The sequence below is a fragment of the Malania oleifera genome, chromosome 4 (assembly GCF_029873635.1).
Source record: "Malania oleifera isolate guangnan ecotype guangnan chromosome 4, ASM2987363v1, whole genome shotgun sequence".
In the NCBI taxonomy this organism is placed as follows: domain Eukaryota; kingdom Viridiplantae; phylum Streptophyta; class Magnoliopsida; order Santalales; family Ximeniaceae; genus Malania; species Malania oleifera.
Window position 1 is genome coordinate 38,199,501 of NC_080420.1, and position 26,887 is coordinate 38,226,387.

The following is a 26,887-nucleotide window of genomic DNA, read 5'->3' on the forward strand; positions in this document are numbered from 1 at the left end:
CCACTTCCAAGGATCCTAACCTAAGGAACAAGAGAGCCCTTCAATTCCCAGTTCAAAGGAGCATTCACTTGCTTGATCATTGGGCTTTTAAGCAAGAGAGCCTAGAAAATAGGCACATTCTAGCAATCATCACTCAAGAGGTTCCTTCTAAGGATCAAGAGTTTTCATATGACTACCCACCTAAGGAAGGATAGGTGGTAGTTGAGTTCTCTGATGTTGTTCCCAGTAAATTACCTAGTGAGCTAACACCTATGCGAGACATTCAGCATGCCATAAATCTCATTCCAGGTCACAATTACTTAATTGGCAACATCACTGGATCAACACTGAAGAGCATGCTAAATTAAATAGGTAGGTAGGAAAACTCTATGACAAGGGCTTTGTGAGACATAGCCTTAGTCCTTGTGCAGTACAAGCTCTTCTAACTCTGAAACAGGATGGGTCTTGGAGGATGTGTATGGATAGCAAAGTCATAAAAAAAATCACCATTAAGTATAGGTTCCCTATCCGTAGAAACTAAGATATACTAGACATGTTAGTTGCCTTTAGTTAGCACTTAAGATTGACCTATGCAATGGTACCACCATACTAGAATTAGACCAAGAGATGAGTGGAACACGGCCTTTAAGACCTAGGATATTTATTTGAGTGGTTGGTCGTGGCTTTTGGACTCTCCAATGCCCCCTAAACTTTTATGAGGTTATGATACGTCATGTAACCATTCATAGGACTGTTCCTAGTGGTCTACTTCAAAGATATACTGGCATACTTTAAATATCAGTGCATAACGTCCATTCCGAATGTTATGTAACAGTATTGATGGCTTCCAAGACTACTATAGGTTGATAAGTTGGAGGTCGTCTAATTCACAACCAAAACGACCGTTATGGTTTGTTATAGTACCATAACAGTTGTTATAGCCGTTACAAGCCATTATAGTGTCAAATTAGTTGTGAATGACTAAAAACAAGTTTTTGAGTCTTTTTTTGCATTTTCCCCTCTCTTTTCCCTTTCTTGAAGCTTAGAAACTCAATTTAAGTTGGTTTATTTAGTTAGTGGTTTTTTTAGTTAAACAAAAAAAAAAAACACATTTTTGGTTTATTTTCCTTGACACTTAGTATGCACTTTTGTAATAACCACCATTCAAATAGACCAAACTTTTTCTTTTTCTCTCATTACATTACATATGTTCATATTCTAAGTTTTTTTCAATTTTTTTTTCTCACACCTAGTTTGGAGGCTAAAATACTCTCTATTTTATCCATTTTTGTACTTGGTTAACGTATGAGTATTCTATATTTCATTTGGGATAACAAAAATTCCATTAAAACTAAAAAGTACAAAAGAATGGCATTCTATATTTATATTTTTTTTATATGTATGATTTCTTAGTTTGAATTTCCACTTATAATCAATCAAGTGGTGAGTACTAGCAAATGCATGCTTCTTCTCGCCAATAACAACTAAAGCAACCAAGATGACACCTAATAGTTGCAGTATATGTTATATTTAAATTGATAAGAATTTAATAAAAATCATTTTAAACAATTATATATAGGATTTGGGGCTCAAAACATGTGAATTCATATGGTTTTAAGAAGTTTTCTAATGCAAAAAATGAATTCACAAATGTGGTGTTCATTACCCATTACGTAACGTCCACAACAGCCACGATTTTCTAATGCAAAAAATGAATTCACAAATGTGGTGTTCGTTACCCATTACGTAACGTCCGTGACAGCCACACCTGCATCGTTATACAGACGTTACCATTATTAAAACCCATGCAGGTCAAAAGTAAAACTAGGGAGGAGCACTTGATACATCTTCATGAGGTCTTTCTCACCTTGATAGAAGCAAAGTTGTCTGCTAATCTTAAGAAGTGCAGCTTCTTATAGTCTAGTGAGCCCTTTCTTGGTTTGGTGATCTCCACGCATGGAATAGCCACTAATCAAGAATAGGTTAGAGCCATTAGAGAGTGGCCTGAGCCTAGGACTATTACTGAGTTTTTTAGTTCTCATGGAATTGCCACTTTCTATAGGCGATTCATAAGGCATTTGGGCACCATCATGGCTCGTATCACTGAATGTTTGAAGAAAGGAGAGTTTCACTAGACCACATCAGCTGATGAAGCTTTTAGAGAGGTCAAACAGAAGATGATTGAAGCACCTGTACTTAGGCATCAAAACTTTATTGAAGTATTTGAGGTGGCTTGTGATGCCTCTGGGGTAGGTAGAGGTGAGGTTTTAAGTCAAGCAGGGCACCCTATAGCATTTTTTAATCAAAAACTCTCAGATGCTAGATATAGAAATAGCACATATGATAAGAGTTCTACATTGTAGTGAGATCGCTCCAACATTGGAGATACTACTTGTTACCCCAAGAGTTTGTAATGTTTTCTAACCACCTTGTTTTGGGATATTTAACCTCACAAAAAAAATAAAGTGCAAAGCATGCCGGTTGGGTAGTGTACCTCAACAAGTACACCCTTTTACTTGAGCATCGTTTTGGTGTTGAGAATAAAGTGGCTAACGGCCTTCATAGGGTGGCAGTTATTCTTGATATCTTGTGAGCTGAGGTCATTGGGTTTGATCGTCTAAAGGATGAGTAATTGAGTATTCTACTTGTCATGATTTTGGGCTTATTTTCAAGAGGTAAATGAGGATTATCGTATAAATTTTGTAGTCATCCATGAGGGATAACAATTTAGAGGTACTAGATTATGCATTCCCCATACTTCTTTTAGAGATCTTTTAGTTTGGGGATTGCATGCTAGAGGGTTAGCTAGTCACCTAGGGAGGGATAAAACCATTGCCTTAGTCGAGGATAGATTTTATTTTGCTAGGATAGTGTCTTAGTGTCGCACCTGTCAATTAGCTAAATCCAAGGGACACGACACTAGCTTTATACCACTCTGCCATTGCCGCACATACCTTGGGGAGGCCTAAGTATGGATTTTGTTCTTGGACAACCCAAAACAGCCTGAGGACATGATTTCATAATTGTTGTTGTTTAGATTCTCCAAGATGGCACATTTCATCCCATGTAATACGACTTTGATGCACCTCATGCAGCTAAATTGTTCTTTAGAGAAGTTTTCAAATTGCATGGACTGCCAACCTCCATAATATCTTGTAGGGATATCAAGTTATCTAGCTACTTTCAGAAGACAATTCAGGAAAATGTGTGAGACTCGCTGTTTTCTTCCGCTTGCCACCCCCAAATAGATGGTCAAACTGAGGTTGTGAATCATAGCCTTGGTGACCTACTTAGGTGTATTGCGGAAGAAAAACAAGGCAATTGGGACTTGGTGCTAGAGATTGTTGAGTTTGCTTATAGTAATTCTATGAACAAACCATAGGTAAGAGTCCTTTTGAGTGTGTATACAATTAAAAACTTGTGAACCCATTGATCTTGTTCCTTTGCCGCCAGATGCCTATATTTCTAAGCTTATTAAGTCTTTTGTTCATCATCTTCATGAGTTGCAAGTTTAGGTTAGGTGAAAACTTGTTAAGTAATATGGATTATAAACTTGTTGCAAATCTGCATTGTAGAGCTAGAGAGTTTAATGCAAGTGATAAGAGTCATGGTTCGCATGCGACCTAAATGCTACCCTAGAAATTCTTTAAAAAGCTCCATGCTCATGCCATTGGCTCTTTCCTCATCCTTAAGAAACTTGGACCTAATGCATATTTACTTGATTTGCCTATTATGGCCATTAGTCCAATTTTTAATATAGACGATTTGACATCTTACCAAGGCACTTTTGAGCCTCTCGGTTTTCCCTTTGGTGCTCATGCAAGTTCAGCAGCTCCTCAACCTTCCTCTATTTCTCAACCACAGAAAATAGTGGAGTTTATCTTGGATGATGAATGCATGATGTTTCCTCATGGTGGATTCCATCGCTACTAGGTTCAGTTGAGAGGTTTTCCAAAGTCAAATGCTACATGGCTTGCCAAGGATGACGTCAGCGATAGCGCTCATAATTTGTTGGAGTGATATTTACAGTCCCACTCTTCAAAGCAAAATTCCTTTAAGATAAGGATGATATCAGAGATAGCACTCCTGATTTATTAGAGTGATATTTGAAAATCCCACTCTTCATATCAGAGTTCCTTTCAACTAAGGATGATGTCAATGATAGCGCACCTGATTTGCGGGAGTGATTTGCAGTCCCACTCTTCGGATCAGAGTTCCTTTCGGCAAGGAGGACATGTAAGTTGATATACAATTATCTGTTGTAGTTATCTTCTTCTTCTTCTCTACCAACATCTCTTAATTCTCTCTCTATATCTAACTTCTGTTACTTGTTCTAACATCACCTTTGCCATAGAGACAGATTATAGAGGTAAAATTGAAGTAACAATAGAAATCAAAAGGATGAAATGAAAAGGCAGATGTCTTTGAGAGGTTCTATGTTGCTCTAAACCTGAAATTCTTGGTTCATTTTAAGATTAGTAATGCCCCCTGATCGAAAATGGAGGAATTCCGCTAATGTTGGTTTGTGTTAAGCCTTGATTTTCTGCCCAATAAGGAAAAGAGATCCTTTTTATTTCAAAAAAGAATGGTGCTTGGATAAGATACAAATGATTTTCGGTCAAATGAGACTGTCTCAACTTCATAAGGAGATGCTATCCATTGAACTTTTTAGGGTGGGAAAGATACTTTAGATCCATCCTCTTTCTTCAAAAAACCTAGGACCTCAAATTGGTGAGTCCTAGAAGGGAGGAGAGGAGATGCCTTTCGGTTATAGGAAATTGAGATGCGCAGACAGAGAGAGAGAGAGAGAGAGAGAGAGTAGTGAAAAGACTTGAATTTTTCATTATTTATGATGGAGCTAGGGATCGTAAAATTGAGGGCCTAAAAGGTATCTCATGAAGACTTGGCATTGGAATGCTAGGGTTAGGTGCTAAGAATAAAAGGGAAGCAATTAGAGAGGTTTTATTAGGGATTCAATAGAAATTTGTCTGTGGCCAATAAACTAACAAGGAATCTATGGGTGGTTCTTTACATAGGGGTATTTGGAAGGCAAATTTTTAAGAAATAGGTGTGTTTATTGGCGCTTCAAAAGGCCTTTTAATTGTTTAGACAGTAGGTATACTTCTAAGATGGAATTTGTTAGGTCTTTTTTGTGTTAGTTCTTTTGACAATAGATAGAGGGTCAAGCAGTGGTTCAATTTAGATAGAGTATGGCCCTAGTCCCCTTCCTTTCACAAGGAGCTTGAGGATCTATATGAGTTGCATAGTTAATACTAGTATCATTTCTTATAAGAATTCGGGGGCTCTAGGACTATGGTTGAGGGGTTAACTAGGAATTGTGACTCTAGAGATTCTATTCTCTATAGTCCAGTTCACTAGGTCTGCTTATGGAAGGAGACAAGAACCCCCTTTTGTTCATTTTTTTTTCTTTACATTAGAGTGGAAAGATGTTTTTCCTAATTTGGGACCGCATGATGTACAGTTCTAGCTTGTCTTGTTTCAATAAAGTTTTGGAGGGTAACACAGGAATAAGGGCTCTTTTACTCCCATCAATCCGATATGGTGTAGGGACGAGTTTCTGGAATCTCATTGGTCTTTTCCTATGGTTTTCGAAAAAAATTTCAGTGACTCGTCTGCAAAGGGACAGAAGAGTTGTTCTTAACTGGTTTGTTTTGATGCAATCTTTTGGTTTTTTCCCTCCACTGCTGCTGTTTTTTCTTCAGTGCAGAATAACTTATCCTCCACTTTCGTATTTATTCTCTCTTTTTAATATAATTATCACTTTATCAAAAACCAAAAAAAAAACATTACGACAGTTTTTGGTGGAGTGATGATGTAGGATGGGAAAGGATGGCCTAGTCCCCGTCCACGTGTCACAACATCTAAAAAATACATAGGTAGGGCATGCTGATCCCCATCAAGTGAACAAGGGGTTCTAAGTTGGGCGGGTTTGTTTTGAAGAAATCAAAATTTAAGGATAAACTAAAGTTGTCATAATAAGGATGCTTTAGGGGCATTTAGGGTGAAAAGAGTCCAAAATTTAAGGGAGATTGCAGAGTTGGATAGTGTAGAAGGGAAGGACCCTTTAAAAAATAAAGTGGGAGGAGATTAGTTGGAGACAGAAGCTGGAGAAGGTTAGAAGTGAGTTAAAGAGGGAGACTATGACACTAGTTTTTTTGTCCATCAAGATTCTAGAGGCTATTTAGGAAATTGAATTTCTTAGCCATAAGGTAATAAAAGTAAATTTGGCCTGCAGTAGAATGTGTAAGAAGCTAAGATTGTAGCTAGAGTTTCATTTCTTCTATCCTCATACCAAATATAAAGTCGGAGTTGGCAGTAGGGTTCATTTTCTGGAAAGACCTCTGGCTTGGGGAATTATGTTTTTCAGTTGCCTTTCCCTCCGTCTTTCATCTTACTGTGCATTATTTCTTTCCTTCCGTCTCTAGTCTTGCTTTACATCTTGATACACCTATTTCTTCTTTCCTTACCATTGGTAATACTGATGTTTCTTGGGATTTTCAATTTCATAGGAATCTTAATGATTAAGAGATGGAGGAGCCTTACTCACTCCTGGATTTGTTGGATTAATTTCAGAATTCTTATTGTGAGGAGGTCAGAATTTGGTGTTTGTATACTTCAAAGATTTTTCCCATAAATCCTTTTATTTTCATCTAAATCGGACTTTAGATTCATTTGCCCCTGCTAAGCAAGTGTGAAAAGCTAAGGGCCCATTTTAGTTGTGAAAAACACTTTCCATTTTCCAATTTTTAGTTTTCCAAAGAATTACATAAATTTTAGCTTATTTTTTAATTTTTCAAGGATTGTATTAAAAAAGGTAGATAATCAAGAGTTTGTTTAAATGTGAAAAAAAAATTTTTTATTTTTTATTTTTAGATTTCAAAATAATCACAACAAACAAACTAAAGTCCAAGATCTAAATTCTATGCTCCCATATGCAAAGGGATAAAATCTAAAAAACATAATGGAAATATGTTTCCAACTTTTATATAAATTTGGAAAATTGAAAAACAAGGTGGCACTTTTGTAATTATTTGAAAAATTAGAAATGAAAAATAAAACTATTTTCACAAACAATTATTGTTGCTCATTTATTTCATACAAATGTTATAAAATGAAAAATTAGCTAACTTTTTTGTAATTTTTTAGAAAACTAAAATAGAAAATGAAAACTATTTTCCAAAACGAAAAGGCTCTAAAATTAATTCAAAGGCTTTTGTGTGGGTGACTGGACCATTCTAAAAAGAGTTAACACCAACAATGTGCTCCAGATTCGAACACAATATATGGCTCACTCTCTCTCTCTCCCCCTCTCCCTCCCCCTCTCTCTCTCTCTCTCCACACATTATTTGTTATGCTACTGGCGAGGATCATGCTCCTTTATTTCTTCATTGCTTTGTGGCTTGATGGATATGGAACAAACTTTTTTTCTGTTTATTGGACTGTGTTGAGCTTGTGTACTCATTCTTTGGACTTTGGAAGCTTTACTGTTGATGGTTTTACAGGCTTTCAGAGGCAAAATAATGGGAGAACATCATGGCGGTTCACAGTTTTTCTGGGTTATATGGGTACTTAAAGAAATGGCTGGATTTTTCATTTCTCGAGATCATGCTTCCTAGTTCAAATTTAGATTTGGTTTGGGATAGATTTTTTGTATGCTTTCATGCCGGGGTTCTCTACAGGGTGCTTTGGCAGTGCAGCTTTCTCCAGTGTCCTGCATGATTGGTTCTATTAGCTTAATTTTGTTTTAATTGTATTAGCTTCAATTTATTGTTATTCTTTTCCTTGTGTTTTGAGGATTTTTCTCATCCTCTTCATACATTAGTAAATTTTCTTTCCTTATCCAAAAAAAGAGTCATTGTTCACAATCCAATGGCTATTGCTAAAGTGATTAACATTTTTTATACAGATTAAGGACTTATTTTCAGGATAACATTTTTAGACCTCTGTGGATTGTTTGGAATGGAATCCTGTCTTTATAGACTTAGTAACTAGAAAGGGTTTTTTTTCTTTTGAGGAGGATAGTGATACAATTTTTTGCATGAAGGGTGGTGAAGCAATAAGCCTGGAAAGATTCACAATGACCTCTGCTCAGAAATGTTGAGATGTTATTAAGAATGATCTTATGAAGGTTTTTCCGGAGTTTTATGATAAAGGAGTTGTAGGCAAGAGTATTAATTATACTTCTATAACTTTAGTGCTTAAGAGGATAGTGTGATTAAGCTTAGGGATTTTAGACTGATTAGCTTGGTGACTGGTGTTCACAAGATTTTGCCTAAAATGTTGTTAAGAAGGTTATGCGCAGTTTTGGATTTTACTACTTCCCCATCCCAAGCAGAGTTTGTTGGAGGTATATATATTCTTGACTTGGCAATGAAGTTATTGATGGTGCACAAGGTCAAGAAAGGAAGGGAATTGTGTTTAAGCTAAATTTTGAGAATGCGTATGATAAAGAGTTATTTAATTTGGCTTTCTTGGATAAGGTTCTTGCATAAAGAAGGGCTTTGATGATGGTTAAGGAAGTCGAATAGGAGTTGCTTTCCCACTTCTTATTCAGTTATTCAGTTATTGTTAAAGCAACCTAAAGCTTTGTTACATGTTCAAAGGGCTTGCATTGATGATTATACATTGTCTCACTTTTTTTTTACCTTAACTGTAGACGACCGGGGCAAAATCATACCAAGGAATGACAATGTGGGTTATGTGAAGGGCTTCAGTGTTGATAGCAAGCATAGTTGTCAAATTAAGATTCGAATCATGAGTCGAAATTTCAATTTTGGGAATCAAGAATCGAGAGTCGAATTGAATCATAAGATTTGGTACAAACTTTCAAAATCAACTCTAAATGACATGCATATATATATATATATTCAAACAACAAGCAAAATAGTACAATATATCTACATCTTGATGATTAAAAAAATCATATTTCATACGTATGCTTTCCCTAAACAAATGAAAAGTTAGGGAATGAGTCAAGAAATATTAATTAAAAAAAATGAAAATTATGCTGTTCAAGGGAAGGAATTGAGAAAATTAATAAAAAAAATAAACTTGTAGGATTTATCAACAATTTAAGAAAATATATATTTCATGCATATTATTTCTTGAATCAAAAGGGAAAAAAATGAATTTTAAAAAATAATAATAATTCAATAAAATGCTAAAAAAACAACTTTTGAATCTTAATAACATAACAAATCATGAGTAACACCTTAGCCGATGTGTGTTCGGCCCCATTTTCTCAACGGCAGAGCACCATACTTTGACAATGAAGAATGGTTTTGTGAAGGCAACATAAGACATAGAGTTCTACTTTCTCCTCTTTTTTAGCAAAGAGAATGGAAGGTAATCATGCAAAGGAAAAAAAAAGCGCAATTAAAAAAAAAGAAATCGGGTTTTAAACAAGTCAGGCCTGTCAAGATACAATAGGTGTAGAGTCATGTGGATCGTTAGATTCGAATTGATTTGCTAGATTCATGAGGTGAATTGAGTGATTCGGCAACAATTTAGTAAATTTTAGATTCGCTAGTAAGAATTGAATCGATTTGGTGTGGAACTAAAACGAATCATATCAATCAAATCGTGAATCATGAGATTCTAACTTCTATGGTAACGAGGAAGTTTATTAGTTAGTCATCTTAACTTTGCTTATGACATTACTCTATTTCTAAAGCATGATTGGGAATTTTTACTAGTGATAACTATATTACAGCTTTTTGAGGTTCCCTTTTTTCTTTTCTTTTTTCTCTTTTCTTTTTGGGGAAAAAAAACAAACAATAGTAAGAGAGGAGAATGTACAAAACAAGTGAATAAGGCATCCTCCCTAAATAAAAGAAAGAAAAAAAATAATGAAAAACAAAACTGCAACAAAATGAATATTTGAACTAATAAAGTGCACCTCGCTAGTTTCTTTGCAAATCATCAAAGAAGTTCCTCTACCCAGGGGTGGGGGTTGGCAAAAAAGACATAGACCTCAAATGTCGAAAATCCCAAGAAACCCACTTGGCTATTTGGTTTCTGTGACACCTATACCTCTCCTCCATAAAATTACCATCAATATTTCCAAAAAAAAAAAAAGATGACTGTTTTGCACCTTTTTGCTCGACTCACATGAAATTACAAAACAATGTCCAGAAATTCATCTATGAAGTTTGCACTTCTTCAGGGCATATTACATAGTTTTTGGGCAAAAAGATATGAATCTCCTGTAAAGTCACAAAAATCCCACAAACCTCCCTTGACATTTGATTTTCAGGATACTTATGCCTCTTTTGTCAATCTACCAATAACTAAAGTTTCAAAACGAATATTTTGCCCTTTTGCCCTTGACACACATGAAACAGCATAAACATTATTCAAACATCCAAAATCCATGTAATCTCCCCTCAAAAAGTGCAAATGCAATCACCGAGGATGAATTTCTGTCAAGTATCCAAAGACCTTTGTAATCCTCCATCCGATTAAAAAATAAAAAATGAAAAAAAAAATTGCGAACTCTGTAATTAGAGATGAATATTCTACCCATTGTTATGCCAATTTATGTGCGTACAAGAGAAAAAAGGTCAAACTAGCCAATTTTAATCTCCCCTTAAAAGGTGCAAACGCAATCATCGGGGTTGCATTTCTCTCAATTATCCAAAAACCTATGAAATCCCTCCGCCAACACCCCCCCCCCCCCCCCAAAAAAAAAAAAAACAGCAAACTTTGTAACTATATATGAATATTCTAGCCATTGTTATGCCAATTTATGCGTGTTCAAGGGGAAAAATGTCAAAATAGACAATTTATTTACTTTTACTTGGTTACTGATGGTAATTGATAGACAGGGAGTAAGTGCCTCAGAAATCAAATGCCAAGTCGGGTCCATGTGATTTCTAAAACCACAGGAGAAATCCATGTCTTCTTGGTAAACCCATCTTTTGCCCTAGTTTTTTTGGATATTTGAAAAAAAAAAAAAAATTTCATCCCTAATTATCAAGGTCTTAAATTTTGATTTCAACAAAAATTCTAGAGGTTCAAAAATATGGAAATTTATTATTTCAGTGCTAATTTTAATTTCAATTTTTAAAAATGATGGAAATTAGTAGCAAAAGCTTGGAATTATTTTATGTAACTTTAGAAATGGTTAATAGACAAATAAAGCAAGTTCTAGAACTAATATATTATAAATTAAATACATCACAAACGATAATGTTGTGTATGAGATGCAGTAGTTGTAATATAATATTCATATTAAACATAATCAATAATATAAATGAAATTCACAAATAGTTAGATATTATTTATTATATAAATAGACATAACTTAGACATAAATGGTTAAATTAAGTGTTGTAGGCTTGTAGCCAATATCTAAGTTTAATTTATCATATAATTCAAAAAGCCCTTCTAATAATCTTTGGTTTAAAGAAATAAGATAAATTAAGAGAGAAATCTAACTTTGTGTTTAAATACCACATTTGGATTCCAAAGAAATTTCATTCTATAGTTAAAATTTTGACAACTTTTGCTCAAATTTCGAGGTCTCGATAAATTTTGGATGATTTGTTGAAATTTTGATGAATATTTTGTAAGACCATTTCAATTTCAAGGGTCAGGGAAAGTGGAAATTTTGACTAGTTCATGGAAATTTTTGACCATGCTAATGATTGAGTTTGTTGCTTTATTTTTTGGTTGGGTGGAAAAATATGAACCAAAGTTTAGGCTTTAATATACCTCAAAACAATACATTCTTAATACCAGGAAATATAGTGGCAACTACGGATCATTTGATTGGAATGAAATTTGGAACACATTCAAATGATGATATGAATCATTTGAAAAATAAACATATTCGTTCTATAATAGATCTCTTACAAGATCAATTCGGATTGGGCATGGTTTGTTTAGAAAATATGGTTCGTGGAACCATATGTGGAGCAATGAGGCATAAATTTATACCAACCCCTCAAAATTTGGTAACTTTAACTCCATTAATAACCACTTATGAATCTTCTTTCGGTTTGTAGGGAATATATTTTCTTTTTTTATATTTGATCAATATCTATTTAGTTCATGTGTGTCATAAGAAAATAGTAAACTTGTTGAAATTTTACTTGGCTATTGACAATAATTTGCTGGATAGGGTGTAAGCGTCCCCTTCGAGAGGGTTCACTGCTTTTGCCAAATCATTAGAGGTCAGTGCCTTTTGCTTCAAAAACAAATAAATAAATAAATAATTTTCAATGAAGTCCTAAGAGAGGCCAAAAACACTACCCTACTCCACAAATGATGAATTGAAGTCAAATGCCCCTAAAGGCATGTCCAACCAAATGCACCAAATAGAGGCACTCCTCCAAAAAGCCAGCCTCTCTTTCCCTTCACTTAACCCCCTAAAAGAAAAAGTATGCACTCCAAAGAAGGACAAACCCATTGCTTCATTGAAAAACCAAATAGTCTATTCCAAATCACGCACAAATAACAACAATCCAAAAATAGATAGGATGTTTTTCAACAACTCTAGATAACAAAGCATACACACATCTAGAGACAAAAGTTTACTTGGAATGGCCTCATCTAAAGAAGCTCATTAGCATTAATTCTTTCAAAGGCTGCAATCCACATAAAAATCAGATTTTTTTTTTGATTGGTAAAGAGAAACTTTTATTAGCTAGGCTTCAAAGGGATGCCACCCTGTAGTACAAAACATCAGCCACTCTATAGAGTGTCACAAACATTAAGAATTACATTACGATCATTTCACAATTTGGCCATTATGCCAGCTGGAAACAACAATTATTTACCGATCTTTGCAAATCTGAAGCAGCGTGGCTGTATCTTTGAAGGCTCTCCTATTTCTTTAATTCCAAGCACACTAAAAGATGGCGAGAGGGGTGAGATTCAAAGCCTTTCACTTCTCCTTGGTGACTTTGATGCCTTTCCAAGCTCAAGTCTCCCCTCCCATGGAATTTGCAGCAACCCACTAATATCCAGTCAAGGATAGAACCATGTTCCATAAATTCCCTGTCCAGGGGCAGTGGAGAAGAATGTGGCTGACTGATCCTGCATAAGCCATACAAAGTAAACATCTACTTGCAACTATAAACCCCCTTTTTGTAGATTGTCGAGGATTAAAATATTTTCATGTGTAGACTCCCAAACAAAAAAGGCAACCTTTGAAGGGGGGCTACTGTTCTCCAAATGTGAAACCAAGGGGAGTTCTTGCAATTTGTTCCCATTTAAGAGAGATTCTTGCAGACAGATTTTACATTGAAAACATCATTTTTGTCCAGAGTCCATCTTGGTTTGTTGGGAATGTTTTGGTATCGGAAATTATAGAGATTGCTGTAAAATTCAAAGTGTGCGTGAAGTTCCTATCTGCCATGTCCTTGGTAAAAGATACATTCTAGAAAATCCCCTAATCAGTGATTTGGAGATGATGACTGATGAGGGCACCTTTGTCACAAGCCAAACTGTAGATGGAAGGAAAGGCAGCTATAAGACTACCATTGTCACAACACACATCATGCAAGAAGTAAATGTTGGCCTCATTCCCCACTTGAAATCTCACATATTGGAAAAATTGCCCCAACCCTTCCAAATGAATTTCCAAACTCCCACTCCATATGGTCCCCTACTATTGTGGGTTATCCAACCATTATGCTTGAGCCCATTTTTAGAAGCTAAGATTTAACACCAAAAGTGGTTTTTTTTCTCCTTCATGAATCCCCACAACCATATCCTAAGGGCTTTATTGAAAGTGTGGAGGGATTTCAGCCCTAAAATTCCCAAACAAATGGGTTGTTTAACTACTCCCCATCTAACAAGATGATATTTAAACTCCTCCCCTAAGCTTACCCAAAGAAATCTTCTTTGTATACCCTCCAATCTCCTAGCAATTAAAGCTGGCAAGGGAAGTAGGGACATGAAATAGATTGGAAGATTTGTCAAAGTGCTTGGGATAAGGTTGTGTCTACCACTTTTTTTCCCAACCTGCCAGCCTCCTTTCAAACTTCTCGATTATGGGGTCCCAAACTCCTTTGTCTTCAACTTCGGCTCCAAAAGGGAGCCCAAAGTAACTAATGGGAAAGGATCCCCTCTTACAACCCAGAATACCAGCAAGGAAGGTACCCCTTGTGTTCTCTCCAATTGGAATGAGCTCACTTTTACCGAAGTTCACTTTCAAGCCTTAGACAGCCTCAAACCCTAACAAGATGCGTTGGAGGTTGAGGATATGAAAGGATCATCTTCACAGAAAATGATCGTGTCATTTGCGAAGAGGAGATGAAAAACTTCAGTAAGCTTTCCATAGAGGAGATGAGAAACTTCTGTAAGCCTTCCATTTTTGCCTACCTTTAGACCTCTAAAGATCCCTCCTTCGGTAGCTTTCATCAGCATGAGGCTTAGCACCTCCATTTACCAAAATGAATAGAAAAGGGGACAAGGGATCCCATTGTCTCAAACCTCTCAAGGAGTGAAAGAAATCAGAAGGGCAGCCATTTATAAGCACTAAGAAGCTCAGAGTTTTGATACATTGAGCAATCCAACTACACCAAAGCTCCCCAAAGCCCATTTTCCTAAGATGATAAACAATGAGGTTTCAGTTGACATGACCAAATGCTTTCTCCATATCCAGTTTGCACACAACTCTCTTTTTCCCTCCTTCAGATAGGCATCCACAACCTCATGAGCAATAAGGGCCACATCCATAAATTGTTTTCCAGATACAAAAGCATGCTACTACTAACCAATGGATTCTTGGCTAGAACTTAAGTGATGATTTTATAAATGCTCACCACCAAGCAAATAAGGCGAAATCCTTAATGTTAAAACAGCCTCAACTTTCTTCAAAACAAGAGTGACAAAGGTGGTATTGATGCAACTAACAAATTTTCCTGGTCTATGAAACTCTTCAAACATGTTTATAATGCCATGCTTGAAAAGAATCTAGCTAGCCTAAAAGAAAGTGATGGAGAAACCATCCGAACCGAGCACTTTATCCCCCTTGCAAATTCTAGTAGCTTGGAGGATTTCTGCTTCATCAAAGGGTCTCTCAAGCCACCCTGCAGTGGAGAAGCTGAGAGATCTGAAATTGATTCCATATACTGCAGGTCTTCAAATCTCAAGTTCAGAGAAAAAGTCATTATAAAAATCTCAAATTACTTTTTTAAAATCCTCTTCCCTGGTTATTCCCCCAATTATGATGTTGGATAAGGTGTTACACCTACGATGACCATTTGTTGTTCTGTGAAAGAATTTAGTATTTTGGTCCCCCTCCTTGCAGCCATAAAGCTCTGGATTTCTGCCTCCAAGATATTTCTTCAAGGTTAATAAACCTCATTCAATCCCTTCTTGAGCAGAACTCTTTTGACCCTCCTTTCATCATCAAGACCTTTGATTATCTCCTGCTCATCAAGTTCTTTGATGCCTTGAGGATAAAGTCTTCTTTGCTTGGACATTTACAAAGGTGCTCCTATTCATATCTTAAGCCTTTCTTTCAACCCTTTCGGCTTTGAGGTAAACACAAAGCAGCCATCCTTGTGACATGAAGAGAGGCCCACCAACTACATGATTCATGAACAAGCATGAGATGAAATAAAAACAATTTGCAAGAAAACTCAGAGAGGAGTCAAAATCAAGATCCACAAACACTCCCTGCTGAAACACAAGGAATCAAGGGCATTCAACAAAAGAAAAATATCATTAGTCTCCTTCTCGTCTAAATTATAAGGGAAAAATAAAAAGGAATTTTCATGTGGGCAGTTTCTCCTAGAGAGAGAACAAATTGTCAAATAAGCATCATGAAAACCAGATAGCTAATAAAGCAAGAAAAGCTCAACACAAGGAGCTTCCCTTGCCCAACAACCTTTCCAAAGCAACCCTTTCAACAAAACCAACTTTAAATCTTGAGGACAACAAACATGAAATTTGTGAAATGAACTTTCAAGGACTAGCATAACTGCATTTACCCTTTATTCTAACATCCCACCCATTTTATTGAAGGTGATGCAGCAAAGTACCTTGTGCATAAGGAATCAGATTCTAAATGAACAACCATAACCACTTCCCAACCAAGGAGATGTTTTTAGACATCAAGATCCTTGGACCCAAACCACCCTCATATTAGACCTACACACAATTCTAACACTTAACAAATGATCCACTCACTATTCACTCTAGTACCCTGGTCTTTGGATAATTTGTCTAAGTTTAGTATGGCAGGCGTGCATTTTGGGTCCTCCAATATATCGCTCCTTATGCTTCTCTAGCAGATTGCAACATTCAAGAGTGGTGACTTACTAAGGAGTTCTTTGGAGGGAATCCTCCTCCTATTTCCTTTTGGTATCGAATTGTTGAGGAAGTGGCCAAGAGGCTAGATAAGTGGAAGTGTAAGTGTGTTCATTTTTTTTTTATAGCAAAAGAAAATTATAATAAAGGGAAAAGAATTTACAAGAGAGTGATTATAGCAAAAGAAAATTATAATAAAGGGAAAAGAATTTACAAGAGAGTGAGTGAGAAGTCTCCCAAATAAAAATCTGGAACAAACCAGAAAAAAACAGCAAAAACCTAAAAAAATAAGAAAAACTCAACAAGCCAGCAAGTTCCTCCAATCTCTTTGAATCTCCTGTAAACTATTTCCTCTAATAAAACCAAAACCAAAACCAACACACCACATTGACGTTAAGAACTGGATCTTACACCAGACCAACTCCCAAATTAATTTTTCCCAGAGAAAATCCGTGTGTTCCATTTCATCCATAACCCCCATCAAATTGCAAATGCATCACACCTCCAGAATGCTGCTTTATCCTTCCTTCCTACTAAAACCTATGAAAGAAATGGCTAATAAATCTTCCACCAATACAGGGCATACCCAACTCTCCCCCATTATACCAAACAACTTATTCCAAATCCTCCAAGCAAAGTCACAGTGTAAAAGAAGATGAGAAGCTCCCTCAGAGTCCTTGAAATAGAACACACAAACATCAGAAGAAAAAACCTTCAAAGGTCTTTCGATACGCAACAAGTGTTAGTATTATTTTACCAGGCACAAACAACCATGTGAAAGCCTTAATTTGTGAGGGAGCCTTGGTCTTCCAAATTATAAGAAAGAGAAGGAATGAAAAATTAGAATGGATCAAAAATTCAAAAAAGAGACTTGCAAGAATACACCCCTCTGACTGATCCAAGGACCAACTGCCAATATCCCTTCCCAATGAAAGATTACTTCCTTTCAATAAGGATAGCAAAGAAGACAACTCCCCCATCTCCCTTTCATTATGAGGACTCCTAAAATGAAGATTCCAGGAAACCAAAGGACTACTCAAATGCCCAAAAAAAAAAAAATATATATATATATATATATATATATATGGCTCTATTTTTCTCAGCACACAAACGAAAGAGGCAAGTGAAAGAAGTGGATAACTTAACTAGCCAAGGCTCTATCTAGAAGGGAATATGTGACCCCAACCCCACCACAAGATAACTGTGAGGAGTAAAGGAAGAATAAATCTGAGAAATGGACCTCAACGAACTCCCCAAAGAACATATTAGATTACTATTGGTATCCCTCCCCACCCCCCCCACGCCCCCAATCTCATTTCGGCTTACAAACCTCATCCCATCTGACTAAATGATCCTTATAGCCCCCATGCCAAACCATGGATCCCTTACTTGCTTGTTAGATACATTCAAAGCTACTGATCCACTCTTCCCCACATTAATTTTGAGATTAAACACCCAATCAAAAATTTGGAGAAACCCAAAAAACTTTTAAAAGAGGAATTGTGATCATCAAGGAAGAAAATGTCATCAACGAACTAGAGATGGAAAACCACCACATCCTCTCTCCCTGCTTTGACACCTCTAACTAGCCCCCTCTCCCCAGCCCTATCCACCATCCTGCTCAACACATTTGCTACAAGAACAAATAGAAATGGGGATAGAGGATCACCTTGTCTAATGCCCCTTAGAAGCAAACCAAGATTTGGGTTCACCATTAACAATCACCGGAGAAATCATATTCTGGAAAGACAACCCCTAATCCAACGATGCCAACGCTCACCAAAACACTTCCTTGCAAAGACTTTGTCCAAGAAGCTCCAACTTACTCTATCACAAGCTTTCCTAGAGTCTAACTTAAAAATGAAAAACTCTCTTCTTATTCCTACAACAATCCTCTACCACCTCATTAGCCACGAGAATGGCAGCCAAAATTTGCAACCCAACCCCCCCCCCCCCCCCTCCTAAAAAAAAAAAAACAAAAGCACTCTAGGCACAAGAGAAAATATTGCAAGCACCGCACTCAACCTATTAGCTAAAACCTTAGTAATAATCTTGTACACTCTAAAAACAAGACTAATAAGTCTAATGTCCTCAACCTTAATAGATCTAGATCTTTTAGCAACTAAGGCTATAAAGGAGGAGTTACATTTGGTCAAAGTCCCATTCCCAAAGAATTCTGTAAAAAACTTTCTACAGATCACTCTTAACAACCTCCCAACAATCTTGGAAAAAAGCCATGTTGAAACCATCCAAACCTGCAGCCTCAACCCTTTCCATCCCAAGGACCACCACTCTCACATCCTCCTCCTCAAATAACCCCTCTAGCCAACTCTTCTAATTTCCGGTAATAGGTTCCAATCCAGCCCCTCTAACGTTGGTCTACAAATATTGTCCTCCGAATACAAATTCTGAAAGAACTAGTAGAAGCAAAAGTGATCTGATGATGGTCATTTGAAACTCTCCCATCCTCCATGTCTAACTCCCAAATCAAATTCTTGTTCCTTTTGCCATTGGCTAGCCTATGGAAAGAAAGGTACTACATTCGCCATCTTTTACCAATTTAAGCCTTGTCTTTTGTCTCAAATTCCTCTATTCCTGGAATCTCTTCCAACTCATTTTTCAAGGAAACTCTCTTACTCTCCTCGCTAAATGAAAAACTACCTCCTCCTTCCTATACAAGGAATCCTACAAACCCATGATACTCAATAATTCTAACATCCCCAAACTCCTTAATCCATACATAAAGTTTCCTCTTCAAATGTTTCAATTTCTCATAAATCTAAAACCTTCCCACCCCCTATTGATTTCATCTCCTCGCAACTCCCTAACCAGAGATTTGAAAGAACCATGGTCCATCAGCATATTTTTGAACCAAAAGGAATAGGCCCCACACTACCTTTTAGATTTTTAAAAAGGGAAGTGATTGGATGAGATCCTAGGGAGAGTTATACGTGAAATTTGGAAATTAGTCCTCCCACTCCCTACAAAACAAAAACCTATCCAATCTACTGGTTGTCGTTGTTGTGCCCCAATGGACCAAGTAAAAAAGCATTCCCTAAGGGGAAACCTCTCAATCCACCATCCCTAATCAAAGATTCAAAAGTTCTGCATACTAGCAAAAACTCTAATCCCCCCCCCCCCCCTTTCTTCTCTTTAGGAAATCTCACCACATTAAAATTGCCTTCAACGATCCACCTAGGGAAGCAAAAACCATAAACGAAGTACAACTCCTTGAGAGTTGATCGCTAAGGTCCCTAAATTGAGGAAACCCACATTCCCCCCCCCCCCTCCTTCTCAGTTTGAAAAACACAAAAAGGTAAAAAATAAATAAATAAATAAATAACCAACCAAGGTGTCAACATTAGAAACATTCCAACAGTCCCACATGACGAGGATGCCACTAGAAGCACCATGTGAGGGAAAAAGTTTCCAATCCTTGCTACAACCCCCCCCCCCCCCGGGGGGGGGGGGGGGAGCGGATCTACCAATTCAAGCTATGTTTCCTAAATAAAGACTATGTTTGGGGAATACTTAACCACAACTTCCTTAATTAGGTTCCTCTTCCTAGTCCCCCCCCCCCACCCCCACCCCCTAAACCTCTAACATTCCAAATAACTATCCTCATAATTTGACACATCTCCCTCCTTTTCCTACCCCTTTACCACCCTCATAATTTATCAACAAGACCAAGTTTTTAAGCTCCTTCTAAACTTTCTTTTTCCCCCTCTCATACACCCTAGGGCTCAAACCCACCCTCACTGAATGCCCAAAGTAATTCCAAGTCGAGGTCCTCGAGGAGTTTTTGTGGGTCTATATCGTCTCTCTCAGTAACATCATAGTCAAACCGCAACCCTCCAATCTACTAGAATCTTACCTATGGCATACAGTTTCAAAAGAAAGAAAGTGTGAATTAGGAAGAAGAAGAATTCGTATATTAATGAAAGATGTACCAAGATCCTCCAAAAGAATCACCCTTCCCAAACTCACTCCCCCCAACACCAATAGAAGGAATGATTGGATTAACAGAAGGGGAAATATTAAGCGCAAGGCTAGTATCCGAAGACAAATGCCCCTCATATTTAAGACCAACCCATGATCAACATTATGATTAGTAAAATTCACACCTTGAGAAAAACCAAGATCCAAATGAAGATGATCTCTCTCTGATTCTTGTGGAATCATTTCTGGACTATTGCTTTCACACTGCCCTTGCTCCTCAAACTCTGTTATTGTCTTCAAAAAGTTGTTTTAAACCCTCATCACCTGCATGTTCAATGTCAACTCTCATCTGATCAACCAATAATTTCATTTCAGATTCAGCAATGCTGCCCAATTCTAATTCCGAGTCATAACACATAAAACAGTTCATCTTCAAATTCCCCTACATGTCCCATCATCATCTCCTCTCTCGGCATTAAGAAAAAGGTGAGATCTGGTTGCAATTTTTAGTTTGCCCCCTGTTGATACAGTTAGGTCCCTGCTCGTCGTGAGGACATCTACTTCATCACAAGCACTCTTTTGGCCATCACCGTCCAAAGAACTTCCTTGATTCCTTGAACTCTGTTGTACCAAATCATCTGATCTTGCAGATTATGTGTTTGCTCTTTCCACCTCAGCCGCAAGGCCTACATTCTAAATTTCTTGACATCGAGTCTTATCAGCATCCCCTATTGGGCCAATTCCCTGTATTTTAATAACCAACGTTGTCATTTGTTTTTTTAGGCCCATATGAATAGGGCCTTGGAGTTTCCATAAAAGAATGATTCCTTCTTTCCCTCCACCGTCTTGTATAAGTTTGGAGTTCCTATAAGGGAAAGAGCCTCCCCAATTCCTGAAGCTTCAAATGATTGCCTTTCCTAATTCTCCCCATAGTCGAAACTCCTTTGGTTACATCAGCAAAGGAGATATTTGGCCTAACTCTCCGAAACACGCTTTTTCTCTCTACACTTTCCTCTGACCTAACATTCTTCAAGCCACAATCAGCACATCTCCAATTGCCAAGAGTAGTCCACTAGGTTCGTTCGTGCACAACGAGAGTTCCAACAAAGCAAAAAAAAAAAAAAAGGGTCCTCCACCCGCTTTTCTAGACTCCTTTGGGGACTCGCAATGCATTAAATTTTCCTTCATTCTCCTTCTTCAAGTAGATATATCTTCTTCTGCCATTTTCTAAAATCCAGAGGCTAACTCTGCTACCTACTTCATTGAAAATAGGTCTCCTACAACCTCCTACATTCCCTATACTAGCTTTCCAGATCAACCCTATCAATTTTGTAGCTCATACAAGCTCCTCTTTCTCCATCTCAACAGAGGAGACATATTTCCCCACAAATTTTGTGATAGCCAAACTTACCATAGAGACTAGCTTCCTTTCAATTTTGAAAGTTGCAAAGCCACCTTTCTTTGCTTCCAAAGGAACCAAGCAACAAGGTTCAAAAACAAAAGAAAATTGGGGGTTTATTCTAATTGGGGTTTATTCTAGGAGGGAAAAGCTGATCAGGTAGAAGAAGGCCTAGACAATAGGGCATAGGAGTTGTAGGTTCCTCCATAAAGATGAGTGAGGGGAGAACTCGGCTATGGGATTCAAAACTAGATGAGTGAGGTTGACCAAGGGTTTCAAAATGGTTCAAGGTCCAAGAGATACTGAGCCATGATGCTATGATGTTTGTCTAGGGTTACCAAAGTGCTCGGTCACAATAGTGAAGGAGCAGCAATTCTGGTAGACTTTGAGGGTTTCAAAGGTGCTCGACAAACAAAGGAAGAACGATGAAGTTCTGATGCTAGTTGGTTGCGATCAATCAATTTTCAAAGGTTTCTGGTGGTGGAATGTTCGAGTTGGTTTCGGATCCGTGAAGAACAAAGTTGCAAGGCTGAACGAGTCGTTATTAGAGTGTGCTTGATCATAAGGGGAGGGCTTTGGGAGAAAGGGTTTGAGAGAGTGGAAGAAAGGAAGATCATTATGGTTGCATTATTACATAGAGGCTCAACGGGGAGCGTCACCATGCTCGCATCGCCATCCCAGTTGATTCCTCCCCTAATCCACTTTTGATTTGGCTGGTCTTTATGGCATTCTTGATTAAATTTTTTGTCCTTATATATGAGTATAATGAATGCTACTGAGAGTATGAGAAGATGATTAGGTGTTCTCTTTGGTCGAGTAAAAAACATCTAGTTTGTAGAAGTTTGCGAAGATTGAGAAGAAGATCAGGTGTTTTATTTGGTTGAGTATAACTGATGGTTGGAAGGAGCATTTAATTTGTTAGGAGTTTGAGAGGGAGTCATAAGTCTTAAGGGGGTTCGAAGATAGGAAGCATAGTTCATAGAAACATATTCACTTGAACAAGGAGGAGAATTATTCACACATGGAGGTTCATTTCTAGAATTATCCTTGCTTTATTTCTTTTGACCCTTATAACTTGGACGGTTATAAAATCTGATTTTAGGAAGATTTGTGGAACATAGATGTTTCCTTTTGTAATGCTTTTCCTTATCGTACCATCTACTTGCCCTGCATGAAGCTTCTACTTCCAACTTTATAGTTGATATGGCTCCTCTATTTCGTGGAATCCTTAGCTTTTTAGTCATCTTAATAATTAAGTGAAAGTTGTAGTTCTTTTAAGTACAATTCTTGATTCAAGCTGGATATCTTTTCTCATGACATAATGCTTCAGTGTCCTAGTAATACGATATATTCTCTCTTCCAAATCTTTTTACAACGATATTGTTTGCAATTCAACTTATGGTCCTTTCCTTTAGCAAAAGTCATCCAAAAGGCCAAAGTTCCATTCGAAGTTATGGCTTTTCTTTGGTGCTTAGTTCTTACCAAGATAAACAGTAATGATTGTTAGCAAGTGAGGAGGCCTACTAAAGTCACTTCATAATTGTTTGCAAGATAGGATGTCTAATAAGGTTATATTATCAAATTTTTCTGTTCTATGCAAACAAAGTAGTGAAACTTAAACCATTTTCTTTTGCATTGTCCTTTTGCTTGGCGGTAATGGAATTATATCTTTGGCATTAAGGAGTAGAATTGTGGCATAAGTTGCTTCATTTGAGGTATAAAAGTTTCAAAAGGAGGAAGGAGGATTTTGAGGAATTGTGCTTTGATTCACTATTATTTAGTACATTTGGATAAAGGACCACAAGGTTTTTCAAATATAAGTATCTCCCTTTGCATACGATATCATAGACGGGTTTCCTTTGCTTCACTTCGGTCTTCAAGGGCAAGAGCTTCACCGAGGGTTCCTTTAACTTATCCAACAAAGCCGCAAAACCTTGATTTATTAACTACCATATTGTGTTTTACTAGTTTTTTGTTTGTTTTTCCTTCTTTCTAGTGGACATAGTGCCCCCTAATTTTTGCATTCACCTTTCCCTCTTCAATAATATTCTTTTGTAATTAAAGAAAAAATATGGTCAGGCCAATACTTAGAAGCTTAAGCCATTGAGTGGACATATCTAACTAGCTTACAAACCCAATTAGGTTCCATGATAGAAAGATGTACAAAGAGTATGGCTACTCAAAAGTCATGTCATTTAGGTGAACAATGACTTTAAAAATTGATGAATTGGAGATGCAATACAACTATACAAGTACTTCACTTTGGCCATGGGTGTATTAAGCAAGATGATGCGATGAGAAGAGGGAAGAAATGTAGTTTAAGGGATGATGGCGGACCTCTAATGATGGATCCATTTCTCATTAATAGTTTACAACTGATAGCATCTTTTTTTTCTTTTTTTTAGGATATTATAAGCATTTCTAATGTATTAACCATTTTGCAAATTTTTGAGAAACTTTTTTTTTAAGGATTAATTTACCTAAGAGTGGCATTGTGAGTATTAATGTTGATTCTAGCACCCTTGCCCATTTTTCCTTGGTGGCATGGTGTGATATCTTAGATTGGGCCCCCTATTTGGGTGCTCACTTGGGTGATAAAACTACCTTCATTTCATTTTGGGTCCCGCCAATTGATAAGGTCTATAGAAAGTTAAAAGGGTGGAGTGGTTCTTGTAGACTCTTGAGGTTGTGCTACTTTGACTACTCTTTCTTATATTCCTCTGTATTAATTGTGCTTCGTCAAGATTCTAGTGTGTGGTGGGGGTTTTGCTAACAGTGATGAGAGGAAGGCCATACAGAGTTTGGTGCATTTGGTTGGAGCGCAACGATCATATTTTCAAGGTTATTTCACTTTCTCTTGATCATTTGTGGTCTAGTGTAGTGCTTTTGGTCTCTCCTTCCACCACAACGATTTTTTTTAGAGGAATTTCTACAAGGGCTAGCTTTCACTCTTAGAATTTTTGCTTTGTTTTGTTTTTTACTTTTGTTTACGTAGAATGCCTTCTCTTTTCTCTCTTAATATATCTCTTTGTTTATATATATGCACACAAGCACTTCATAAAAATATAATATCCTCAATTCGTGTTCCTTGCATATCATATATTGTAGTGAAGCAGCTAAAAGTAGAGCTACTTTTTATCACCAAGGCCTTGCCTAGGCATTAAATGGAGCCACCTCACAATCACCTAGAGAACTACAATTAATAGCTGCTCCTAGGGGGTTTTATTTATAAGTAATTTTAAGGTCAGTTACTTATATTAGTAGATATGTCACATATTCTTGGGTAATATGTATAAACAATTTATTATATAATTTAAATGTTTCTTAAAATAATAATAATAATATGTTATACAATAGAGTTTATAAAATAAAGCATGAATAAAAAGTTATTATATATATATATATATATATTAAACTTAAAATATTGGCCACAACTCGACAAGGGCACGCTAATTAAAATTATGCAATTTTTTTATAGAAAAAGAAAATATTATTAATAAGAGGAAATTGTACAAGAGAGAGAATGAGACATCTCCTAAAGAAAATCTAAAACAAACCAGAAAAACCAATTATAACTACAGAAAGAGAAGAAAATCAACAAGCCAATACATTCCTCCAATCTTTTTTAATCTCCTAGAAACTTTCTTCCTTTTTTTATTTTTTTTGAAAAACCCAAATCTGATGCACCAGAGTGAGACTAAGTACTGTATCCCAAACCAGCTCCCAAATTAATTTTTTTCCCAAGAATATCTGTGCATTAGCTTCCATCCATATCCCCCGTAAAACTGCAAAATAGCCACACCTCCATAAGACTCTTTCCTTCTACCAAAACCAGTAAAAGAAATGGCAAGTAAGTCTTCCACCGATACAAGGCAAACCCAAGTCTCTCCCACAATACCAAACAGCTCATTCCAAATCCTCCAAGCAAAATCTCAGTGTCAAAGGAGATGAGAAGCTGTCTTCGAGTTCTTGAAACAGAGCACACAAACATCAGGAGAAAGAGCCTTCAAAGGTCTTCTGATTTGCAACAAGTTGTTAGTATTTATTTTACTAAGCACAACCAACCAAGTCAAAACCTTAAGTTTTTAGAGAGCCTTGGTCTTCCATACAATTGGAAAGAGCAGAAATGAAGAATTAGAACGTATCAAGAATTCAAAAAAACATTTGCATGAATTCACTCCTGACTGTTTGGAGGACCAAGAATGAACATCCCTCCCTGACTAAAGATTATTTCAATTCAATAAAGATAACAAAGAAGATACTCAATCTTCCTATCATTTAGAGGTCTCTTAAAGATATTCCAGGAAAACAAAGGACTACTCAAATCCCAAAAAAAAATAGATATGGCTCTATTTTGCTCAGCACTCAATCGAAATAGAAGAGGGAAAGAAATGGACAAAACTACATTACCTAGCCAAGGGTCTTTTAAGAAGCAGATAGGTGACCTCCCTCCTCACCACAAGTTTAGTGTGAGGGCTAAAGGAAGGATAAATATGATAAATGGACCTCCACGGACTCCCCAAAGAACATCTTAAATTAATATTGGTACCCACCCATTCTCATCTAACCCAAACTTACTTCTTATTACTGAATGCCAAAGGGAAGAATCTTCTAGCAGGAAGTGCCATAACCATTTAGCTAAAAGGGCAGTGTCTTTAGATACCAACTTACCTAGACCCAGCCCTCCATCCTTTTTAGGCCTACAGACCTCATCTCATCTAATTAAGCCATCCCTGTGACCCCCCACACTAGACCACAAAAAGTCTCACAATTTTCTCAAGTTTGCAAGCCATCCCCTGTTGGAATTAAAATTATATGATATTATATTTAAATAAATTACGAATGATAAATATTGAATTCTAATACTTTTACCACACCACGTAAAAAACTAATAAATACAATTATACAAATATATCTTAGTTGTTCTTTTTAATTTTGTACAAATTCTCGATATGACTTTTTTTTCCCATCAATAATGTCAATAATTTATCATCTTTTTTAAATAAAAAAATTGTAATCATTTTTTACGTTTATCATATTTAATAAAATACAATACAATTATATTTTATTACATTATTATATGTCTAAAATATTTTTTTTTTAAACTATTGGAGGAGTGTAATGGTTGCTCCCAAAAGTGTCGAAGAAGTGACAAACATTAAAAATATGTTTTCAAAATAGTATATCTGTGAGTGAAGTCCCATGCATGTCGGAAAAGTATCAACTGCTGGTGTTACTAATATGACAATTACATAGCCATGACACCCTAAATTTCAAGCACTTA

At 36.7% G+C, this 26,887-nt stretch overlaps 1 protein-coding gene across 1 annotated transcript in view; it reads right to left on the minus strand.

Moving 5' to 3' along the window:
* LOC131153384 (serine/threonine-protein kinase 1) overlaps nucleotides 1-26,887 on the minus strand; it is an 86,482-nt gene that overhangs the window by 53,284 nt on the left and 6,311 nt on the right. The gene's annotated exons all lie outside the window — the stretch shown is intronic.